At 40.5% G+C, this 24,937-nt stretch overlaps 1 long non-coding RNA gene across 1 annotated transcript; it reads left to right on the top strand.

The window, feature by feature from the left end:
* Positions 1–1,380: 1,380 nt before the first annotated feature.
* Positions 1,381–17,921, top strand: LOC107785470 (uncharacterized). Its single transcript, XR_001647872.2, has 3 exons — positions 1,381–1,555; positions 1,662–1,727; positions 17,196–17,921. It is a non-coding gene; the product is annotated as an uncharacterized LOC107785470 (long non-coding RNA).
* The last annotated feature ends 7,016 nt before the right edge of the window (positions 17,922–24,937 follow it).

The following is a 24,937-nucleotide window of genomic DNA, read 5'->3' as shown; positions in this document are numbered from 1 at the left end:
GCTAGCTCCGCCTCTACATTTAACCATAATTAATTATATGCCTTCTGACCTTATTAATCACTCAAGTATAATATATATATATATATTTATGAATAGAAAAGGTGACGTGGCACATCTCAAAGCTCAAGGAAGTCCATCTTTTTTTTCTCATTTTATTTTGGCTTTTATCCCTTATTTCATAATTTGAAGAAAATTAAGTATAGTGTATCATATTTATATCATTACATTTTAATGTCATTTATTTCTTCCCACGTTTCTTTTTTACCAAAACCTCTTTACACTTCTGATGATGAGTATAACTCATTTTATCCATTTGTATGGAAGTTATAACTGAAGAAACTCAAAAGTTTCTAACATACTGGTCACTCTCTTCCGCAAATATATCACCTGAACAACAAAAATCACCATTTATTTTATTGAAAAAGCCTAGGGGTCTGTAACTGATCCAATGCACTAATATAATATCAATTGAACATTAAGCATCTTTGTAAATAAAAAAGCTTAACTGACATGAAACCTCAATTTGGCTATAAAGGGACGCTATAATGAGGAAATGGATTTTCTTGATGAGCCCGTTTTAAACTTAGAGTAATTGAGTGGGAAGAAAGTCCTTTGTATCTATTTGATCCAAAGTTTGCAGAGAAATTGACATGAAATTCCGTGTACTTTGTTAGCAGGTATGCTTATATATCTTTGGTTTTTTATTTTAATATTTCTTTTTTGCATGTAATTTTTCTCTTTTATAAGGGCAATGGACATTAGACGATCTTTCACTAATTGCTAAACAGTACACTGTTGATTAGATAGTTGTTAGTCAGTCTTCTTATTTCCCTCTGTTTACACTGTAAGATTAAGATGATTTTATTCTTGGTTGTGGTTCAAGATGCCTTCTATATATTAATTAATTGATAAATTCAACATATTGGTTTTTTCGACTACTCTTTCTTCTGAATGCATATGATATATTCCCAATATATAATATGAAATTTCTTTGATTACACACACTTTCAATTAATTTTTCTATAATAGAATTGCCATCAAGACTAGACTATACAACCATAGAAAAGCTGTCACTAGATGACAAATGGCTATTAGTACATGAATAGTGATATTTAAAAATCTACTTTTAGCCCCCGAATAAAGAAATCAAGCTCAAATTTTAATTTGATTTGTCATCATCTATTTCAATAAAGTTTATGCAGTAATTTTAACATCATTATGGCTTCTATCGATGTCCTTGGTGCCGTCAATTAAATTTATTTTTAGCCGAATGTAGAGTACAAGTTCTAAATTTATTAATGTACCGTGCAAGAGCGGGCAAAATTTACTAGTTGTAATATATTGGTGCAATTATCCGGGTGCGGAGTATTTAGGTTACGGTTCCTAATAGCCGGGTCCACACTGCTCCCAAACCGATATTCCCAAGCTCAGGGTTTGCGAATTCTAGGGATTATAAAAAGAGCTCTAGAAGCTTCTTTTCTCAAAATTCCAATTTTCCTCCATTTTGCACTATCAAGTATCAGCACCTTACTCCGGAACTAGCACTCTTGCTCTGGTAAATCATCTAAATCTTAATTGCACTTCTGAATAAACTTCTCGTTTGTTTAATTTTTTTTAACTTTTGAAATATTTTGGTTGTCGGTGGATTTGATCGGCGGCAGGTAGCGCGTGCATCGGCATTCACGTGTGGACTTGCTTATGGAAACATTAAGCTCAAGTATCTCAGGGTATTTTCCTCCCCTTTAATCTTTTTTATTTTGGATAAATACTTAGTATACTGAAATGAAATTGGACTGAATAAAGCCGGATTCACATAGACTACTTTATACTTATGTAGCTGACTTTTTCTATTTTGCGATATAGAAGCTGCTGATTCATCGATTTTGATTTTTTTTTTTTCTGATTAAAAAACTTGCCTACCATAAATTGATTAAAACAGATTTTGCACGGTGTTCATTCGATCTGTTACTTCAAGTTCCTTAAATTGTGGATTGTTATAATTGGCTGTAAATTGAAGTACCAGACATTTAGGGTTCCTTACAAAATAAAATTAGCTTGGAATAATGCGGAAAGATAGAGAAGATTCATATGGCCAACTTAGATAGTTTAGGATTGAGGTGAAGTTGGTTGTTTGATAGACTTTTAAAGTGTCAACCTGGCTTTTAAGAGATTAATATAAAATGAAAAGGCTTATGAATAGCGCAGAACAGATATATAAGATTCGTATAGCCAACTCAACCAGTCTGGAGTGAGTCATAGTTGGTTAATTGAATATTTTGAAAGTTTCAACCTGGACTGTTCTAGTCTTTTTCTTTTCTTGGATATGATGTTATGTTGTATATGTCCAGATATGATAACAAGCTCCATTTGCGAAGGTATTCTTAACATGATTTGCATTTTAAATGTAATCTGATAAAAGAATGCCCAAGTAGATGAGTGGACCAATTCCTAGATATTATTGTGAATTTTTTTTTGATGAAGTAAGTAGAATATATCATAAAATGCATCAGGAAGATGCAAAAGTTACAAAACAAGTGAGTTTGACAGCTCATTTACAATTAAGTGCTACAAAACTAAAGAGTTGACAAAGTCCAAAAAAACATCAGGTTGTAAGGTTAGCCCAGTGAAACAAATTAACCAAACATCTAGCCTTTGAGCAACCTATTGAAGTTGATAATCCATCAAAACATCTATTATTCCTTTCGACCCAGATACATCCTAGATATTATTGTGAATGAGGTGAATAGAAAGGTGAGGTTAACTTTCTAATTTTCTAATGTAAAAATTATATATGAGAACGGAGAAACTGAATGTCTCCCTAGGACCTGAGTTGTTTCAGATGGAATAAGTGTATTCAAGGACCTAGTGGAGAACTAGGGATTCTCTGCCTGAGTTCAAGACGCATGTAATGAGGACGTAGACTGAAATCGAGCCATTGTAACCTTTTTCTGTATGCTAAGTGGATTTCTTTATGAAAACACTAATCACTTCTTGGTGGCTGGTGATGTCAAAGTTGTTGTTTGAGCTATTTCCAGTTATGATAAACTGGAATTTGGAGAAGAGTTACTGTGAAGTTAAATGGTCGCTAATTGACATCATTGTTTGAGCAGATAAATGCTAAACCAATTAATGATAAGTTAGAGGGCGAATCTTAGTTGAACTTAAAAATTCTAGACCGAATAAAATAAAGCTCTTGTATAAGGAGTAGAGCTCAGGAGCATTAAACATCGAACTTAATATGCTATGATTGACAATAAATGTGATAGCATAAATGTATAATAAATGTAAGTAATGACAAAGACTATAACGGGAAAGGAATTATCACCCAATGATTATATGATTGGGATGTTCCTTCTCTCTGACGGCGACATGGAAAGCGAGAGGTCAAAATGTATATGGGATCTTGAGATTTATGGATAAAGATTGAACAACGTGTGCTTGAATAAATAAATAAGACAACTGTTTCGTATATTCTTCTTTCAACTTTTACAATATGTTCCAGTTCAGAAAGGTAGATCCCCTTTTTGTTCCCTATCCTTTCATATTTATAAGGGACATTCCCCCAAACCCTAAAAAGTACAGTATAAAGAATATCCAGAGGAATATCTTTATGTCCACTTCTGAACCTAAGTTACCGTTACTATCCTATCTCAGCTGCCCTCCTTTGGCATCAGCCTTTGTGAGAACAGTCTTCAGTTGCTCTATTGTGGTCGACCCCGTCCTTTGTCCTGCTTATTTGTTACCGTGCTCGCCAAATTTGGACCTATGCAGTTAGTCCCTCCACTTGTTGAGGTCGTAGTCCTGCATGTCCTCGATAAGCGGACATCATTTACTTTCGCTTCGGGAGATTTTGGCTATTGAATCAAGCCGGGTCGACCAGGGTCGAGAGAACAACACAACTAATGTAGTCATGATTGATGCAGGTAATGATGCACTCACAGCCATTCTAAAGAAAATGAAAAACGAAAACAAGGCTCTCGGCGACCAGACAAGGGAGCATCAAGAAAGGGTCGATAATATACGAGGCGCCCCAAAGATGCTATCGAAACGAGACGTTGGTCGGTTCGTCGAACAATCGTACAATGAGGAAGCGACTCCATATGCCATACCTAAAACCTTCAAAATGCCACTGTACCTGAAGATATACGATGGTACTACAGACCCTGAAGATCACATCATCCATTATGTCACAGCGGTAAAGGGCAACGACCTTTCGAAGGAGCAAGTACCATCAGTGTTACTTAAAAAATTCGGCGAAACCTTAACGGGGGAAGCCTTAACCTGGTATTCACAACTGCCGGCGCGGTCAATAGCAACGCTCGAAGATATGGCTAACAAGTTCGTCACTGCCCATGCATGGGCTAAAAAGGCGGAGGCCAGGGTGAATGACATTTCGCCGTCAGACAATCGCCTGGAGAGGGACTCAGGGACTTTCTCGCCCGTTTCAACAGGGTGAGAATAAGCCTACCAAATGTATCACAAAGGATGGCCGTAGCAGCCTTCCAGAACGGGTTGTGCAGGAATGGGTCGAGAGCAACCAGAAAACTATTAAGCAGGCTCATGAAATACCCTCCTACCACTTGAGAAGAAATCCACATTGCCTATTGCGCCGAGGTGAGAGCCAACGAGGACGACCTTAATGGCCCGACCCAACGGTTGACGTTAGTTCAAGCAGAATCGAGGAAGGATCGTCGTAACAACGGTCGAAGAGATCAGTCGGGCCCCGTCTTAATCGAGAAAGACATCAGCCCTACGTTAGAACAGCCATCCCACTGTCTCCTCGACATACGGAAGGGCCGGCCAGGCCGCACACAGGGACTCGGCGAAACGAAAGAGGTATGACTCCACTCTTATTTGCTCACAATTTTTGTGTTTCCCCTTCAAAAGTAGTGTACGCACTAGATAAGCTTGGCACAAAGGTGAAATGGCCACAAAGGATGAAGTCCGACCCAAGTACTCGGAAGTCGAACGTCCTCTGTGAATTTCACTAGGAGCGGGGTCACAAGACTGAGGACTGCATAGCTCTACGGCAAGAAGTAGTAAACATGCTGAACCAAGGGCACCTGAGGGAACCGATGAGCGATCGTGGACGAACCAACTTTGCCCGCGGACGTTAACAACACCAAGGACCTCCAAAGCCACCCTCCCCCGCCCGCACCATCCAAATGATCATTAGTGGAGGCGATGAAGCAACGATCAACCATGTGAAGTTCACCACTACACATAAACTGAAACGGCCGATCACTCACGAACGGTACGACGACCTCAGAGACAGTATCATCTTCGATAAGTCGGATACCGACGATTTGACTTTCCCTCATTTCGATGCTCTTGTTATTACTTTACGTATCTCAGATATTGATGTAAAAAGAATAATGGTAGACGACGGAAGTGGTGCGTGTATTATTCACCCTCGAGTCCTTGCACAAATGAGACTCAAAGACAAGATAGTACCGCGTTGCATAACACTAACAGGTTTTAACAATGCAGTTGAGCGAATCTTTGGGAAGATAACGCTACTTGTTCTAGCGGGGGCGTCACCCTAGAAACAACATTCCATGTCATGAACCAAGACACAACCTACAATGTGATCATAGGGCGGCCATGGATACACGCTATGAGGGCCATCCCGTCAAGCCTCTATCAAGTAATCAAGTTCCCTACTCCATGGGGAATATTCAGTATCCGGGCGAACAACGCACCGTCTAAGAATGCTATCGTATCGCCCAAGATTGCACGTACACCCAACAGCTGAAGGGAACAGACGCAGAGGCATAGTAATTACCAAAGTTGAGGACCAGATTCGACGTACAAACAGACGTCATCAGGGACCCCGACATCGTGGAAGCCGCTGAGTCAACGGTAGAAGATCTCGATCCCGTCCAACTAAACAACAGCGATAACAACAAAAAGGCTTACATCGGACTCAGAACCAGGTAAATTTCACAAGTTTTTAATTGACAATGCCGATTTGTTCGCTTTCTCCCATGCAGATATGCCGGGTATCCCGAAAGACGTTGCCATACACAAGTTGACCGTCGACCCACTCTATCCACCAGTGCGGCAAATAAGAAGGAAATTCAATGCCGCAATCAATGAGGCCATAAGCGATGAGGTGGATAAGCTCCTCACCAACGGTTCCATCCGGGAATCAAAATACCCCTAATGGGTCGCCAATGTGGTCATGGTAAAAAAGAAAAACGGGAAATGGCGGATGTGCGTAGATTTCACAGACCTAAACAAGGCATGCCCTAAAGACTCCTTTCCCTTGCCTCACATCGACCAGCTCATCGACGCAACAACAGGACACAAATTGCTAAGCTTCTTGGACGCTTACTCAGGTTACAACCAAATCCTCATGGAGGAGGAAGACCAAGAGAAAACTACTTTCATCACCCATCAGGGAACGTACTGCTACAGAATCATGCCATTCTGGTTGAAGAATGCCGGGGCAAGGTACAAAGGTTGGTCACCAAGATGTTCAAAGATCAACTCGACAGAACAATGGAAGTTTACATCGACGACATGTTAGTCAAATCAAAAAGGAAAGAAGACTACATCGATCATCTGAAAGAAGCCTTCGGTATATTGAGGCGGTACGACATGAAACTAAACCCCGAAAAATATGCCTTCGGCATAACCTCGGGCAAATTTCTCGGTTTCTTGGTATCACAAAAAGGCATCGAAGTCAATCCAGATCAAATCAAAGCCATTGAAGGGATACCTGAAGTGTTAACCAGCAAGAAACAGGTGCAAAAACTGACTGGCCGTATAGTCGCCCTGTCAAGATTCATCTTGCGGTCATCCGACAGATGCCACAAATTCTTCAACATACTGAAAAAAGACAACGGGCTCCAGTGGAATTCAGAATGCATCGATGCCTTAAGAGAACTAAAAGCATACTTGTCCTCGCCCCCACTACTTGCCAAAGCAGAGCCTGGCGAACGCCTCCTAGTATATTTGGCCGTCTCAGAAGTCGCGGTAAGTACGGTGCTGGTCCGCGAGAACAAAGGTACGCAATCTCCAATTTATAATATTAGCCAAACCTTGGTCGACACCAAAACGAGGTATCCCGACTTCGAGAAGTTGGACTTAGCATTGGTTATAGCTTCACGAAAGCTTAGACCCTATTTTTCAGTGCCACCCCATATCGGTGGTGACGACTTTCCCTCGAGAAGCTAGCCTTAGCATTGGTTATAGCTTCACGAAAGTTTAGACCCTATTTTCAGTGCCACCCCATATCGGTGGTGACGACTTTCCCTCTGCGGAGCATCCTACATAAACCCGAATTGTCGGCAAGACTGGCCAAGTGGGCCATAGAATTGAGCTAGCACGATATAACATTAGCCGCGGACAGCGATAAAATCGCAGGTACTCACCGACTTCGTCGCCGATTTCAGTGCTAAAATAATGCCTAAGGTCGAGCAGGAAGCTTCTCATACCTCCCTTGGGCAACCCGATCTTTGGGTCCTTTACACCGACGGCGCATCCAGCGCGTCGGGATCTGGACTGGGACTCGTACTCGAGGTCCGAACAGGTGAAGTTATCCGCCAGTCCATACGTTGCCCCGATATGACTAACAATGAGGCCGAGTATGAGGCCGTAATTGTAGGGTTAAAGCTAGCTCTCAAATATAGAGCATGGCGAGTCATCCTCAGATGCGACTCACAACTCGTCGTCAACCAAGTTATAGGGACTTTCCAAATCAAAAAGCAAAGGCTACAAAAATACCAAGCAGAAATTCACAAACTACTGCCAGAATTCGATGAATGTCGACTCGACCAGATACCTCGAGCTCAAAACATCGAGGCGGATAGCCTCGCCAAACTAGCAGCAGCCCCCAAAAATATCACTAAAGAAAACGTGGTAACCCTTCTCCACTCGTCAATAGACCAACTCGAGGTACATTCCATAAATTTGACTTGGGACTGGCGCAACCGCATCATGACATATTTGTAGGAGGGAGTACTCCCACAAGACAAAAAAGAAGCCAAAAAGCTTCGAATGCAGGCTGCCAGGTACAACATCATAAATCACGACCTGTACAAGAGAACGTTCGGGGGCCCCTTGGCAAAATGCTTAGGGCCGAATCAAACAAGGTGCGTGCTCGAAGAAGTGCACGAAGGTCATTGTGGTGAAGGAAGCCACAGATTACGTCAAGAGGTGCGAGCAGTGCCAAAGTACGCGCCTATGATACATCAAGCGGGCGACAACCTCCACTCTGTCACTTCGCCATGGCCGTTCATCAAATGGGGAATGAACATCGTGGAACCCCTTCCAGCAGGGCGGGGTGTGGTAAGATACGTTTTCTTTTTGTTTTAACTGACTACTTTTCCAAATGGGTGGAAGCAGATGCGTTCACCCAAATACGCGAACAGGAAGTCATCACATTCATATGGAGGAACATCATATGCCGGTTCGGCATCCCCAAAGAAATCAGTTGCGATAATGGGCCCCAATTCATCGGGAAAAAGACCACCTTCGAAAAATGGTGCATTAAGCGAATACTTTCCACGCCATATCATCCTGCCGGCAACGGTCAAGCCGAATCCTCCAACAAAACAATATTGAATATCTTAAAGAAAAAGCTCGAGGACGCAAATGGTTATGGCTGGAGTTGCTACCAGAGGTACTATGGGCCTACCGCACCACGCCGAAAACGAGCATAGGCGAAACGCCATATTCACTAGTCTACGAGACTGACGCCATGATACCTGTTGAGGTCGGAGAGCCTAGCCTGAGATACTCCAATGAAAGCAGACAAAACAACGACGAGAACGGAAAACAAGACCTCGACGAGACAGAAGAACGAAGAGACATGACTTACGTAAGAATGGTAGCCCAAAAACAACAAGCAGAAAGATACTACAACAAATACGCCAAAATACGACCACTCAAAGTCGGAGACTATGTTCCCAAGGCCAAAACACAAGCGAGCAAAGACCCAAAAGAAGGCAAATTAGGAATCAATTGGGACGGGCCATACAAAATCAAAACAGCAACAAGCAAATGAGCATTCCAACTAGAAACAATGGAAGGAAAACTACTACAAAACAATTAGAATATCGCCCACCTCAAATACTTCAACTTCTGAAAAAGGACGCCCCTCAAGTCGTACTCTTTTTCCCTCACCTGGGTTTTGTCCCAATTGGGTTTTCTCGAGGAGGTTTTTAAAGAAGCGATGAAAGGGACGTCTCGAAGTTCAAAGTATGATTCATCGCCCCGCCTGCCGACTGCATCTCCGGGCCGAACGATGAAGGGACTATATATATGGAAACTTCTCCAATATATGTATGAAACGGACATATATAGTATTCTCCAATGAATGAAATAAAGCAACATTTGTACTCTCCACTAAGATACTCTCCAATGAGTGAAAAAAACAACATTTTACTCTCCATCGTTTTTCACATCTAACATTCGACCTCGCTCGAGTTACTTAACACTCGGCCTCGCTCGAATTACTTAACACTCGGCCTCGCTCGAGTTACTTAACACTCGTCCTCGCTCGAGTTACTTAACATTCGGCCTCGCTCGAGTTACTTAACATTCGGCCTCGCTCGAGTTACTTAACACTCGGCCTAGCCCGAGTTACTTAACACTCGGCCTAGCCCGAGTTACTTTAAGATCTGCGACCGACTACGCCAAAACATTACACACAAGCGGCCGAAAAGCCAGGGACTTCACCTCACAGCAAACAAAAATAACAATTCGGAGATACACAACAAAAAAGTAACTATTCCATTGCAACTGTTATGCTACAAAACCTCGAAGACGCCATCACAAAAATAGCAAGGCAAAACAAAATAAATACAACGGCCTTACGCCGCGTCAACCCCGCGACATACTCCTCATTATACCAAGAATCGGAGGTGAATGTGTTTGCATCATCATCGACATCATCCCCGCTAGGCGTACCGGGATCATAACCACAGGCTTCACGGGTTGCACGTGCTTTAACATGAACACCCTCGAGTTCTGCCTCAGAAACCTTCCGTTGGCCTTCAGGGACTTGTACACGTCAAGCTGAGCCTCGGCATGAACCCACATCTTATACAACTCCCGCGGCACGACGGGATCAACTAAAGTATGAGATGTGGACGACTGCGACTACCGTCACACTTCCTCTACCTTCAAAGCAACAACTTGTTCATTCAATCCGGACAATTCCGCCTCCAGATCTTGGATCCGCTACCTTGAGCGTCGATGTCTCCACCTCATTAGCCCGCTAAGACCTACAAACGCGGAGGGCATCATCCAGGGCTGCTGCTTCGGATATGGCAGCCACCTTGCCTTTTTCGGCACGAGCCAATTCATCGACTTTAACGCTCAACTCACCCTTCATATTAACAGCCTCCGCTTCTCTTCGCCCAAGCTGAGCAGTTAAAGAGGCCACCCGCGCCTAAAGATCGGCATTCTCGGCCAACACCCCCTTGCTTACCTCGAGCTCATCATCCTTGGCCTTAAGAGCCGCCTCAAGTTCACTGCATCGACCTACGGTCTTCATCAGCTCATCATCCTGCTCCTTTAGCTCTTCGATTTTCTGCGCCAACTCTTCCTCTTTCTGTTTAAGCCCATCGCGAAATAGCTGAAAATCGCTATCTTGAGTGAAGACGTCGGCCGACGCACGGTGCTTGGTGCGATACTCTTTGCACTTGGAGGCCACCTTCTTAAAAACGACCGTCCTCCGTTCATCCCTTCGATCGCGCTCGATCTCCATAATCAGAGTCTGACATGCAGAAGAAAGAAAATCAGCATAAGCAGATTACGCATGCGAAACAAATCCTAACAGGAAAAGAAAAAACATTTACTCGCAAAGCCATGCTAGAAATACTCTGCGATAGCTATGCATCACTCATCGCCTGAAGCACCGTGTTTTTAGAAGCAGCGCACAAGGGGGAAGGACGACACTGCCTGCTCAGAGTTCGCCAAAAGATTGTAACCCACGGGAATGATTACGTGTCGGTTAGGACCCTTCGTCCTCTTCCACACGGGTGCCTGCTCAGAGTTCGCCAAAAGATTGTAACCCACGGGAATGATTACGTGTCGGTTAGGACCCTTCGTCCTCTTCCACACGGGTATTTCTCTCCCAAAAGGCTTGCATCTCTCCGGGATCGATGTCCGAGCCTGAACCATCGTCCTCTGCGAGCACCGCCCCATCCCCTCTGGTCGCCAACGACGCGCCACCTTCAGCAACCCGTGTAGGTTTCCCGCCTTGGCATATCCCCTCGGCCCTAGGGGACCTCCTTGCCGTAATGGCATCCGCCATAAAAATAGCCCTTGCGTCTAGCATAGGCGAGGACGCCACGACCTTTTTCTTTTCAACGCTGGTGGCGACGACCATCTCGAGTTCCATCCTTCTCTTTCTCGACGACGACTCCTCCCCGTTAGAGGACACATCTATAAGGTGGTAGACGGGCCAGGAAGAGATCTCGTCCCATACAACGACATCCCGAGGAGAGGGTCCCCTTGTTGACAAAGTTAGAGTACGATCTCCGCGGGCGGACTCAACCAAAGTAAATTGCATCCCTGCCCTGGCGAAATGTCGGCACTGGAGTTTTCTTTTTGGAAGCCCGTCGACCTCTCACCACCAAGAGGTCGTATCAATAAATGACGGCAAGCAGCAGAAGGCCGAAACAAAAGTAACACTTACTAGGCGGAACCTTCGGTCTAAAACGTTTGTAGAAAACCGCCTAGTCTCGGATTCCCACCATGTGAGGTAACATGCGAGCCACCCAGTCCTTAATGCCCACGACGTGAAAGGGTGCACGCCTCTCAGCTAAAAAAAAACAACACAGAGAAATCACAAATGAATAAAAATCAAAAGGGATGAAAGAAGATAACAGGCGCATGTCATCAACACGTACGATTATGATTCCACTGCTCAGGAAATGCTCAGGAAATCCAACAGGGTCCGACACCAAGTGCTTCGTTTTTGATAAAAAGGAACTTGTGCCAAAACTTCCGGTTCGTCCTATCATCCATTGGTCCTGCGATGTTGCAGGTGTATCATGGTGCCTCTGTAGAAACTTGGTGAAAACAAATGTAACAGGTGACAAATGACGACCTCACAATCAACCAACTCCGCGTACTTTGTCAGCATCAGAAAAACTTTATACAAATACGGAGACAACTATGCCGGGCAGACATTGTAAAACCGGCAGAACTCCTCCGCCAGCGGAAGAAGAGGGAGAGTATAAACAATCAAGAAAGGATAAACGTAAAAAGCACAGTACCCAGGTCTATGGACCTCCATGATGTCGCCACACCATCTCGACATGAGGAGGGATACGATAGGTAGATCGGAGTTCAACTATATGAGACGACTCGGTCTCAGAGATCATCGGAACGGGAGAAGGAGCGGGTTCCTTGTGGAAATCGCTTTTGGACAAGGGGCTTCTGGGAACTATCTCCTCTACGGTAGGAAAACTGTCACCCTTTTCAGCCACGAGGTCCTCACCACTAGAAGGAGGAGCCATCGATAACAGAGTGGCGTCCGAAACTTCGTCATGATTGTGAAGGGCTTGAGACATCTTGACGATGAAAGGTGTGCCACCAAACCTTAAGAAAGAGATGATGATTAGGTAAGAAGGAGGAACGGAATTGTATAAACAAAACAACGAGAACTGGCAAAGAAGATCGAAGGAAAATGGTGTTCATGCAAAGAGGAACGAAACCCTCATCAGTTTATAGGGCTGGATGGTGCGAGAATCGAAGCAAAGGATTATCGATGGCACTAAAACCAATTTCGTTCATGCAAAGAGGGAAATGGCAAAAACTTCTGAAAAAACGAAACCCTCATCAATTTATAGGGCTGGATGGTGCGAGAATCGAAGCAAAGGATTATCGATGTCACTAAAACCAAAGCGACAGGCACGCAGACGCTATCTCGGGAAGATGCGTAGTAATGATGCGCGTGGCTGTGACGTCACCCCGTGGTAACCACATCAATCATGACTACGTTAGTTGTGTCATTCTCTCGACCCTGGTCGACCCGGCTTGATTCAATAGCCAAATTCTCCCGAGGTGAAAGCAAATGATGTCCACTATCGAGGACGTGCAGGACTACGACCTCAACAAGCGCAGGGACTAACTGTATAGGTCCAAATTTGGCGAGCACGGTAACGGATAAGAAAGGATGAGATCGACCACGATATAACAGCTGAAGACCGCTCTCACAAAGGTTGATGCCAAAGGGGGGTAACTGAGATAGGATAACTTAGGTTCAGAAGTGGACATAAAGAATATTGCTTTGGATATTCTTTATGCCCTACTTTTTAGGGTTTTGGGGGAATGTCCCTTATACATAGGAAGAGATAGGGAACAAAGAGGGGATCTGCCTTTCTGAACTGGAACATATTGTAAAAGTTGAAAGAAGAATATACGAAAGAGTTGTCTTATTTATTTATTCAAGCATACGTTCAATCTTTATCCATAAATCTCAAGATCCCATATACATTTTGACCTCTCGCTTTTCCATGTCGCCGTCAGAAGGAACATCCCAATTATGTAATAATTGGGTGATAGTTCCTTTCCCATTATAGTCCTTGTCATTACTTACATTTATTATACATCTATGCTATCATATTTATTGTCAATCATAACATATTAAGTTCGCTGTTTAATGCTCCCGAGCTCTACTCGTTATATAAGAGCTTTATTTTATTCGGTCTAGAATTTATTAAGTTCAACTAAGATTCGCCCTCTAACTTATCATTAATTGATTTAGCATTTATTTGCTCAAACACTTAATATGCTATGATTGACAATAAATGTGATAGCATAAATGTATAATAAATGTAAGTAATGACAAGGACTCTAATGGGAAAGGAACTATCACCCAATGATTATATGATTGGGATGTTCCTTTTCTCTGACGGCGACGTGGAAAAGCGAGAGGTCAAAATGTATATGAGATCTTGAGATTTATGAATAAAGATTGAACAACGTGTGCTTGAATAAATAAATAAGACAACCCTTTCGTATATTCTTCTTTCAACTTTTACAATATGTTCCAGTTCAGAAAGGCAGATCCCCCCTTTGTTCCATATCTCTTCCTATTTATAAGGGACATTCTCCAAAAACCCTTCTGAACCTAAGTTACTGTTACTATCCTATCTCAGTTGCTCGCCTTTGGCATCAACTTTTGTGAGAACGGTCTTTAGCTGTTATATCGTGATCGACCCCTTTTTTTGTCCTGCTTATCCGTTACCATGCTCGCCAACTTTGGACCTATACAATCATTTCTTTTGGTATGGTGTAGAAGTCCTGAATTATGTTATGCGAACTCCAGTGCAGGTATTGCACCCTGCTAAGATATTGTTGCTTGTTAGATTTTGAAATCTATGACCGGGAATATGGATATAACTATTTGCAGGTCGAAGGTTAATCACTGATGTACTTCAATCAACCACTGACAACATAGTTCGGCTAAAGATTGGCTTACCATTCACAACCTATTTATCCATGACTCTTGCCCAATAAACAGAACCCATTAAACTTATCGTGTTTAAGGGTTTCTGATTTTGTAATAAGCACTGGTTCAACAGTGTGTTTTTGTGTTTGTTTACTCCTCCAGTCTCTCCCTCCACCTCAGAATCTCTTTCCTCAGCTGCTGTAGTATGCTAGCCTTTCGACTTTGGCTTTGCTGAGAAGCATTTTTGCCAAAATGATCCTCCAACTATCCAATCAAGTGTTACGTAGTTGATCAATACAAGTGTCCCATGTAATTCTTTGATTTACGGGGCTCATGTAAAAAATTGTCAGCCTATAAATGGGTTCAGCAACTAGAGAAACACAACTCGCGTTAATGCTAAACGTAAATGCTATAGTATTTAAGGGGAAAAAAAACTTTAACTGGAAATGGCTTCTTTCCCCAATCTTGTTCGAAGCTTCAGAACTCAGACTTTCAGAGACAAGATTGATGAAGCAATCATCTGCACTTCCAATAGAATCATTCCATTTCCTGAATAGTATCCTCTTGTCTCTTCTCTTTCTGTATTTTAACAAGGCACGTCTCTCTCCCCCTTCCCTTAATTAAGGAAACATTTGGCCTTTTCCAACTAAGCTTAAGCAGAGTTTCAATTATGCAATCTCGATGCAATCCGAGATTCCAGCATCCTATATTTGTAATTGCAAAATGAGGATAATTGGTAGGCTAGGATCAGGGGTGTACGCAGGAATTTTTGAAAGCGGTATCGAAATTTATAGAAGAATTGGAATATAAATTTGATTATCATACTTTTAGACAAGAAATAGCTTTAGTTTATTGGTTTTGTTGAGTCTTAAGTTAGAAAGTTGCTGGGTTCAATTCTACTTCTTCACAATTTTAACCACAAAGGCTCTCTCAAATATTTGCAAAAGAAAAATGTGTTAGTTGAGGTTTGAACCTTTGACCTCTTAGAGCAAAATCAAGCACATGGCCAACACGCCAAGACACAATTTATGTCAAGCGGGGTCATTGTTTTCTACTTATCCATTTCAGTACAATATTAATACATATTTTTAGTAAAATTTTCTGACGAAGCGGTGTTGCGTGACACCGCTTCGTTAAATCTTATACTTGTTGCTGGTGGGAGATGGAGGGTACCGGGTAGAATTAGTCGAGGTGCGCGCATTCTTGCCCAGGCACCACAGTTATTAAAAAAACAAAATATTTGCTGAAAACCAGTAGTAAACAAGATATGAGGTTATGCATATTCGCCATCTTTTCTATTCATAATGTTTATTTTCTTTGTCGGCAACTGAAACTTAAAGAAATTGAATGAAGTTGCCCGGGTATGAAATGAATATAGACACCAGGATTGTTTCAAATGCCACCTGTGCTCCTTAATACCACCTCTTTTCCTCTCCAAAGCTAGGAGAGTCCATTTATGGGCCTAAATTATGTGTTTTAGGCTAGAATCTCCACATTTGATAAGGATTCATCACTAGCTAGGGATGTGCATTCGATTTATTGATTCGATTTTGACCCTTATCGATAATTACTTATCGATTATCGATTTGTACATATGCTTATCCTTATCGTTTCAATAAGGTTTCGATTTTTTCGATTTCGATTTATCGATTTTTGGGGCTTATCGATTCGGTTATCGATTACACCAATAAGAAAATTTGCGGGATTCCACGGAAAATATATTGCTATAAACACGCCTAACTAATATGGACAAAAAGAAGCTAAAATAAGACGAATACCGTTTATAACATAAAAATTATGTCAACAAGTACATGCAACGAAACTAAATAAGGGATCAAATGTATGCCACCAACACTCCAACGGTATAAAAAAAATAAAAATACATCTTCACGGCTAATTCTATTTTCCATTAATTTGAACTTCATTCCCTTGAGCTCTAAATATGATCATTCCTTAAATGTGGTAGATGAAATAATAGGGTTAGGGACTTAGGGTAAATGAAAGGGTATTATAGAATAAGGGTAATTTTTTTTATTATTATTATTATTATTTTTTTTTTTTAGTATATCTTATCGGTTTATCGATAAACCGATAATCGAAGAGGACAAAATCGAAATCGATAACTCGATAAGGAAAATTTCGGAATCAAAATCAAAATCAATAAATCGATAAACCGATATCGATAAACCGATAACAAATAATTGATTCGATATATCGATAAACCGATTCGAATGTACACCCCTATCACTAGCTAAGTTCTAACTCTCCAAGCATATGGCTCATAGACCCTGCGTATTAGTTGCTTCAAGAACTAATCTTAATTTTCTCTCTGATTTTCTTACGATGTATGCTTGTCACATTCTTCATTGTAATGGATCTATTTGGGTTTGGTTAGCTCCACTCTCCCTCTTCATATTGGATGTGGTGCTGTATTTGGGGTTTGTTGTTCCCAAATCTCAACCGGATAATTTGTTGTTAATGCCACTAGAAATTCACAAAAGTAGTAGCTCGCAAGAATAGCTTTTCCATAGGAACTCTCTTATATGTCCAGGTTCAATATTGAAATAAGTTCAGAGGCTTTCCATGATTTTGTCCGTGTCAACAAATAAACGAAATACATCGACTCTTGTATAGAGAGTTTCTGTTCTTATCCTTGTATCAACTGTTATACTATTTTTTTATTTCGACAGATATGTTTGCAATCTATTTAACTCTAGCTGATTTGCCAAATTTGATCACAGTAATTGTGACACTTGTTTTCTCTTGATCTTTTTGCTAGGCAAAGGCCAAGTCTCAAAAGAAGGCTGAAGCTAAGGCACATCATTGAAAGAGAGCATATGTTGGATTTGATGTCTGCTGATAAAATAAGACACGACGATTAAACTGTTTCACTTGTCACCTGATGCTTGGGGTCATCAGATTTGACATGTCGCTTTTCAATTTTGTGCTGAGAGCTTTTAGGTAGTGTTGTGATTTTTTGGTGGTTCAGTAGTAATTCAGCATCCAGTTTAAAGACGGCGTCATAGATCTGACTACAAAATGATCTGCTTTGTTAGATCTGAGTAAAACAGCATTAAGTGATGGGCGTCCATCAATTATGAAGATATGTTGATTTGCCGTAAATGCCGAGCTCAATCAGAATTTACTGCTGTTAATCCAGATTGGGGCCAATTGGATAGACCTGGCCAGCTATATAAGATTGGACGCAAGTACACATGGATTTCCAGAATGGGCCCTTTCAACTTGCTTGGAGTCCACAGGCTCCTATGAACTTAGACTCCAAAAAATAGAATGATTGGAGTCAACCTTTTAGGTATCGTTTTCTTCAAAACCGGGATATTCCAGATTATAATCTTGGGATTAAAATCAAACTATAACTTGAATTGCTTATTCCACCTTTTATATGAGACAAGTTGTATCAAGATTCAATATAACAAATAATATCGATTTTAACTAATACTTTTAACCAAATACGGAATAAATTTTACCCCAAAATTTATATCGAGATAACACAACTAATCCCTTGAACCAAATGATCCATAGAGTTGGTATTGTGGATAATCATTTTTAATTGAAAGAAGAGATGTTGATATAACGAGCACTATGTTTAGTCCAAAATTCCGAATTCACCCACTCTTTTGACCTAAGAAAATATTGTGTTGGTTATGATTTGACCTGTTTATCGTTTCAATTTGCTTTGAACCGGTAAAAATTTAGTGCAATCGGTTTATTTCACATCTTTAATTGGGAACTAGAAAGCACTGTGAATATAACTACTACATATAAGGGTCATATCAGCTAGCTGAGTGGCCAAAGGGCATGTAAATTGCAGCACAAGTTGAATAGAGAATCAACGGAGATGAATGCGTCCCTACCAAGATTTTCAATCGCCTCCACCTTTGTTTAAATCCAAAAGGTTCCATCAGAAGAAAAACGTTTATGATGCTATTTGAAGTACTAAGATAGTTCCCTAACAGTCATGCAACACGAATTTATGATTATATCCATTCTTTTGTGTATTAGTACATATTATTTTTATCGAATATTTTTGACGGACTCCAGGCCTAAAATTTCGTAGGTCCATGGGAAACGACGTAAAATTTTCATGTTGGACCTAGTTTTGTGTCACCGATTGAATTTGTATCCATCTAAAAATAAAAGTTTTGCCTGCTTGACTGCTTTCATCTCCTGATGTCAGAATCTAATCAAAAGCAAGGAAGGATAGATAGTCCAGCTGGTGTATAAGCATGAAGTGAAGAGGAAGTAAGCATGGCTTTATTTGCGCGCCTCTAGAATTCTGAAATCCTCTTCTAGGCATGTTCCCGATACTATGCTAGTCAAAGAAGTTCCTTGCCTTTTGTTTTGCTAATGGGCTGGTGCAGAATGAGCCTATAGTTATGGTCTTGTGAATCTCTTCGTCCCTGCGATGATGGCTGCCAGAAGCATCGTGGGACTTGTCAAGGTACAACTTTTCTAACGGATTTCCAACTGGAAAATCCAATTCAAGCTCTACCTTTAGCTTGACCCCATCTGCTATCAACTATTCACCTATTTTTCAGTATGAATCGAAATCGAGCCTAACTTTGCTCATCCAAACTGGGATTTTAAGCGAAAGTTGGGTCTTCCGGTACGCTTTTCTGAAGGTATAAAAGACATTTTCAAGTTTGAGTAGTGAAAATGTCGTCAATTTGTAACCGGAAAATATAAGTCCGCCTCCCAAGACTGCTCAATCCCTGCTCTATGTCCTGCTGCTGACCTTAGCGAGACAATGGGAGTGCGTCTCATTTGAATAGAAACGCTTTACCTCTCTTGTTGGACGGGACTAAAAAGTCTTTCTCAAAAGAAAAGTCTTCCGACTGAACAAAGGGAGCATGCTGGATACTAAAAGAATTCGATACCGGGGGTGGGGGGGATGAAGGGTCCCCAATTTGATAATACTTTTTTTTCATGCTGACATGACAAGGGAAAGATGCTTGCAGAGTATGTCTTTGATGACCGAATAAAGGAGAAAAATAAAACTTTAAGGGCCACCAAAAAGAAAAAAACAGATATCATGTTCGGCGGCTAAAGGGAAAGAAATTGGAAAGATGCTTAAGATTGATTATACCACCTTTGATGCTGAGGGCGATCGTTCTATTTTATTGTGTGCAGAAGTTGATCTTACTAAGCCTCTTTTATTTTATCTAAGTTTAAATCGCACTGTGTGGAAATTGAGTATGAGAGCCTTCATATGATCTCTTTTAATTGTGGCAAAGGCAAATATGGCCTTAAGGATGATAACTGTCCATTAAAGCAAGTTGAAGGCCAAATTGATATAGCGAAAGATCCAGTTGATGGTCATGGGAACAATAGCGATCGACCGAGGCTGAAGCATGCCTTTACTATTTTTTTATTATAATAAATATATGAAAAGAGGAAATAACTTTTTTTATAGAGAGGGGCTAAAAGTATCTTAGAGCGAACATAAGCTTTGCCATGGAGTAGATCAGAGGAGTTTATGATCATAAAGAAAAGGCTAACCCCCCTTACGGATCATTTCACTTGCTTGACTGTTTTGCTTTCCAGGTTACTCACTTCCGTTCTATCGGGATGAACTAGCGATATGAGAGTTAGCCCGTCCTCGATGACTGGTGATTCGACAAGCGATTGATTGAACGCATCTAAGTATTCTCTGCTCTCCGACTTGCAAGCACTCTTTATTCTTTCCCATCCTTTCTTATTATCTCGTCCCTGAGAATGAGTTGGCTTTGGAAGCTAGGCTCAGATAAAACGTATAAGTAGGCTTATTGGAATAAAAGCCCTTAGTGAGAGAGTTGAGAAGAGCCGTGGATTCCTCTGTTTTCGAGGATTCTTATTTATATGACGTAGTTGCAATCCCATCTGGGTAATCAAAGGTAGGGATTCTATTCAAATGCCCTATATTCTGCACTGGAAAAACAAACTAGTGAATCTTCTCCTTCGGAGTCAAGGCTGTTTGAACCCCAGCTAGTATTGAGATTGAGAGCCGTAAAGAGTCCGGAGATCAGTCATTCGACTTAGGAATCCCATTCAACTTCAGATAAGGTAAGATAAGGTAGGAAAGCTACAAACCAGTCTTAATTCCTGAAGACTAAGATCCAATTTCAAGTCCCAAAGGATTCAATTCAAACACTCACAGATTCTATGCCCGTTTCCGCTCTAATGTTCCAACCCTGAAGTCGCAGACAGAAGTAACGGCTATTGCTATTTCAACTGATACCCATTTTTTTAGTAACTTCAAATACATACATTTTTCTCCTCGTCTTCTTCTTGCAAAATGAGTTTGTTAAATTTGTTATTATTTTAATAATTTGATGATTGATATTAATTAGTGTGTTGGATTGTTGAAATTCGAAAAACAAGTTTATGTTTCAGAATTTCAGATTTTGAATATGAAGTTGTATTGAAAATTGAACTAATTAAGATTTCAGATTTTGAATATGAAGTTGTATAGAAAAATTAAACTACTTAAGATTATAATTTCTGAAGTTGCAATTGTAAGATATGAGAACATTCGATTTGATTTCTAAAGTTGCATTGAAGAGATTGAACTACTTCTGAGCGGGTACACTGTAATGTTTTGTGCAATGCGCGTATAAATTCAATGGTGGCTCCAAAAATAGGTATATATGCAAATGCCACGGAAACGGCCTAATGACTTATACTCATTACTTCGCAATGACTTTCATATTCATTTTATGAGATTTCGTGGTCATGCAATACGAATTTGTGATATATCCGCTTTTTCATGTGTATTAGTATATGTTGATTTTGTAATTTTTTTTGACGGACTCCGATTTACTTGAAATTTCTTAGGTCTATTAGAAAGGCTTAATGACCAGTACTCATCGCTTCGCCATGACTTGGGGTCTATTTTTTTGGTGTTTTTGGAGCTATGCAATACAAGTTTGTTATTATATCTACTTTTTTGTGTGTATTATTACATACTGATTTTATAATTTTTTTGACAGACTCTGATTAGCATGAAATTTTATAGGTCCATACAAAATCGTGTAGTGACCATTATTCATTGCTTTGCCATGACTTTCATATTTATTCTATGGTGTTTCATGGTCATGCAACACGAATTTGTGATTATATCAATTTTTTCGTGTGCATTACATGCTGATTTTGTAGAATTTTTTTGATAGACTCTGATTGGCCTGAAATTTCGTAGGTCCATAAGAAGCGGCGTAGTGACCAACACGGATTTGTGATTACATTCACTTTCGTTGTATTAGTACATGCTGATTTTGTAAATTTTTTTCGACGGACTTCAATTGACCCGAAATATAGTATGTCCATAGGAAACGGCCTTGTAACCAATACTCACATCCGCCATGACTTTTGGGTACATTTTATGGCGTTTCGTGGTCATGCAACATGAATTTATGGTTATATCAACTTTTTCGCATGTATTAGTACATGCTAATTAATTTTTTGCGGATCCCAATTAGATTGAAATTTCGTAGGTCCATAGGAAACGTGGTACATGCTAATTTTGTATTTTTTTTACGGACTCCGATTAGATTGAAATTTCGTACGTCCATAGGAAACAACCTAGTGAACAATGGTCATTGCTTCACCATGACTTTCAGGTTCATTTTATAGGGTTTCGTGGTGATGCAACACGAATTTGTGATTATATTCAATTGTGTTTATTAGTATGTGTTGATTTTGTAAAAGAAAATTTGGCAACTCCGATTAGCCTGATATTTCGCAGGTCCATAGGAAATGGCCTAGTGGCTTATACATATTGTTTCGCTATAACTTTCCAGTTAATTTTATGATATTTTGGGATCATGCAACATGAATTTATGACTATATTTACTTTTTCGTGTATATTAGTACATACTGATTTTGTAATTTTTTTAACAGATTCTTTCATAGATCCAAGAAGAAACGGCCTAGTAATCAATATTCATTATTTTTCATGAATTTTAGGTTTATGCGGCTCCGAATTCGGGCGACCGTCCCCTAATTTCCCAAAATTTTGTGGGCCCATAATAAATAACCTAAACAACAATAATCATCACTTTGCCATGATCATTCTTTATTTTTTGTGTTTTAGGGCTATAAAACTAGAAATTAGGATGATTTCCTGATTTTTTTGTGCTATAATCCACACCATCATGCTTTAGGGCTATAAAACTAGAAATTAGGACGATTCCCCGATTTTCTTGTGCTATAATCCGTGTCATCTGCATGAATTCGGGCGACCAGCCCTGAAGCTCCTCAAATTTTGCGAGCCCATAAAAAATGACCTAATGAACAATAGTCATCATGTCGCCATGACTGTTCCTCGCTTTTAGCGTTTTAAGGCAATGAACTCGGAATTCAGGATAATTTCCAAATTTTCATGTGCTGTAGTCCACGCCATCTGCATGAATTCAGGCGATTAGCCTCGGATCTCCTAAAATTATGTGGGCCTATAAAAAACAACCAGATGAACTATAGTCATCGCTTCGCCATGACCGTTTCTATTTTTTTTTGCCATTTTAGGATCATAAAATAGGAATTTAGAAAGATTCCCAGATTTCTGTGTACTATAGTCCACGTCATCTATATGAATTCGGGCGACCGACCTCGAATCTCTAAAGATTTTTGTGTCCCCATAAAAAATAACCTAATGAACAATAGTCATCGCTTCGCCATAATTGTTCTATGTTTTTTGGTGTTTAGGGTCATAGAATAGAAATTCAGGACAATTCCAAGATTTATGTGTGCTATAGTCATCACTTTGCCAAGACCGTTCCTCGTTTTTAGCGTTTTAGGGCCATAAAATAGGATCTTAGAAAAAACTACCTAATAAACAACCCCTATTCTCCTAAAATTTTTGGGGCCCACAAAAAACTACCGAATAAACAATAATCATCACTTTGCTATGACCGTTCCTCATTTTTTGGCGTTTTAGGACAATAAAATAGGAATTTAGGATGATTCTCAGATTTTGTGTGTTATAGTCCACACCATCTACATAAATTCGGGAGATCGACTCCGAATCTCCTGTAAATTTACGGGTCCAAAAAATGACCTAATGAAAAATAGTCATCGCTTTGCCATAACCATTCCTCCCTTTTAGCATTTTAGGGCCATAAAACAGGAACTTAGGACTATTTTTAGCTTTTCTTGTGCTATAGTCCACGTCATATATACATGAATTCAGGCGACTGGACCCGAATCTCCTAAAATCTTAGGGGCCCATAAATAACCATCTAATGAACAATCGTCATCACTTTTCCATGACCTTTCCTCATTTTTTGGAATTTTAGGACCATAATACAGGAATTCAAGACGATTCCTAGATTTTCGTGTGCTACAGTCCACGCTATATGCATGAATTCGGGCAACCGGCCCCGAATCTTCTAAAAGTTTGCGGACCCATAAAAATGACCTAATGAACAATAGTCATCGCTTCGCCATGATTGTTCCTTGTTTCATGGAGTTTTAGGGCCATAAAAAAGGAAGTCACGATGATTCCCAGATTTTCGTGTGCTTTAGTCCATACCATCTGCATGAATTCGGGCGACCAACCTGAATCTCCTTAATTTTTGTGGGGAAATAAAAAACGAACTAATGAACAATTGTCATTGCTTTGCCGTGTCCGTTCCTTGTAATTTGCTATTTTAGGGCTATAAAAAAGAGTTTAGGACGATTCTTAGATTTTTGTGTGCGCCCACGCCATCTGCATGAATTCGAGTGACCGACCTCCAATCTCCATATATTTTGTGGGCCCATAAAAATGATCTAATGAACAATAATCATCGTTTTTCCATAAAAGTTCCTTAAATTTTGGCGTTTTAGGGCCATAAATCTAAAATTTCGTCCGATTTTTAGATTTTCGTATGCGTCCACGCCTCCTGTATGGGCTCGGGACATCGGACTCAGATCACCTAACATTTTGCTGGACCATTAAAAATGACCTAAGGAAAAATAGTTACCACCTTTCCATGACCGTTACTCATTTTTTGGCATTTGAGGGCAATAAACTGGAATTTCGTCCGATTCTCGAATTTTCATGAGCTACAACCCACACCTCATGCATGGGCCAGGACCACCGGACTCCGATTGCCGAAAATTTTACCGGACCATCCTAAACGACCTAAGGAACAATAGTCACCACCTCTCCATGACCGTTTCTCCTTTTTGGAATTTTAGGATAATAAAACTAGAATTTTGCCCGATTCAAAATTCTAATTTTATAGCTCTAAAATGTCAAAATATGAGGAACAGTCATGGCGAAGGGGTGACTATTTTTCCTTAGGTCATTTATGATGGTCCAGAAAAATTTAGGCGATCCAGCACCAGTGGTTCGGGCCCACGCAGGAGGCATGAGCTATAGCACGCGAAAATTTGGGAATAAGGCGGAATTCAAGTTTTATGGCCTTAAAGTGCCAAAAAAAGATTAACGGTTCTTGAATTGAGGACTATTGTTCCTTAGGTCATTTTTGAAGGTCTGGTAAAATTTTAGGCGATGAGGGTCTAGTGGCTCGAGCTCATGCA

This window comes from Nicotiana tabacum, chromosome 5 (assembly GCF_000715075.1).
Source record: "Nicotiana tabacum cultivar K326 chromosome 5, ASM71507v2, whole genome shotgun sequence".
Classification (NCBI taxonomy): domain Eukaryota; kingdom Viridiplantae; phylum Streptophyta; class Magnoliopsida; order Solanales; family Solanaceae; genus Nicotiana; species Nicotiana tabacum.
This window is presented reverse-complemented; position numbering and strand designations above follow the sequence as displayed.